The sequence below is a fragment of the Morone saxatilis genome, unplaced genomic scaffold, assembly GCF_004916995.1.
Source record: "Morone saxatilis isolate NCDOM2014 unplaced genomic scaffold, NCSU_SB_2.0 Contig19, whole genome shotgun sequence".
In the NCBI taxonomy this organism is placed as follows: domain Eukaryota; kingdom Metazoa; phylum Chordata; class Actinopteri; family Moronidae; genus Morone; species Morone saxatilis.
The window spans coordinates 6,748,906-6,749,895 of record NW_023339751.1 but is presented as its reverse complement, the minus strand read 5'-3'; the positions used below and the strand labels follow the sequence as shown (position 1 = coordinate 6,749,895).

Here is a 990-nt window from a genome sequence, read left to right as displayed (position 1 = left end):
TGCTTTGTTTTGTATCTCTTAAGACGAACATGCACAAACCAAAACAGCAGACAGCCAATCATTAGGGAGGAATGCAAACAGATTTCGCAATTATCTGGAAACAAAACACTCACTATTGATCTGCCTTATCACGTATCAATAGTAGAGCGCGATCAGTGACTAAACAAGAAACCAAAACCTCCACCAACAGAGTAAGGCGAACTTAATCTCAGGCTTGTGGTGAATTATAAAACAATAATGAATGTCACTGTAACCTAATTTAAAGCAAAGCAAAAAAAGCCTCCCTGCTAACTAACCCACTTTCGTTTAAGACTACTTTGTGTTAAAACTAGCTGGAACTACTCTCGATGCACTTAGCCGCTAATGACAACAGGGATTGTTTACTTGTTTATTGTTCTCACAAACAACCATTAAGTTTATTAGTGGGGCAGCTAAGGGCCAGCTGCCGCGACTGCAGTGACCCACCAAACGCGTCCGCCGTGAAATACCAACAGACACACAGTTAAATCGTGAGAAAAACACAACTTACCTTGCTTAATACGCAGCAGGGGCAGAAACTAACGCGACCAGCTAACGTGAGCTAGCAGCTAACTTAGCCACCCGTCGATGTTACCGAATAACAGGTGGAGACTTTCCCCCCCCCCAACAAAATGTTCCGCGTATTTAAAAGATATTTCGTTTGACCTCCCCCCCCACCCGCCACGACACTGAAGCTTAACCTGAACGGGGCCGGTCGGTCAGAACTTGTCTCGCTGCTCCTCGCCGACAGACAGACAGGTCTGGACTGACGCGGTTGTCAGTCAGACAGTCGAACAAGTCCGGCGCTCACCCGACCAGTCCAACGGGCTGCGCGCGCAGCCAGTCTGCTCTAGGCGGTGACGTACGTAGACGTAGAGCGTTATAGAGTGTTTTATTTATTTTATTTATTTTTTTATTTATTATTATTTTTTTATATATATATTTTAGTTTTTTTTACACACATTTTATTTT

General features: G+C 43.9%; 1 protein-coding gene across 3 annotated transcripts in view; it reads right to left on the bottom strand.

The window, feature by feature from the left end:
* tmem63ba (transmembrane protein 63Ba) overlaps window positions 1–698 on the bottom strand; it is a 23,088-nt gene extending 22,390 nt beyond the window's left edge. For all 3 annotated transcript variants that reach the window (XM_035663152.1, XM_035663151.1, XM_035663153.1), the window contains exon 1: window positions 530–698. The gene's annotated coding sequence lies outside the window, so the exon portion shown is untranslated. The remainder of the gene's footprint in view (window positions 1–529) is intronic.
* Window positions 699–990: the final 292 nt, after the last annotated feature.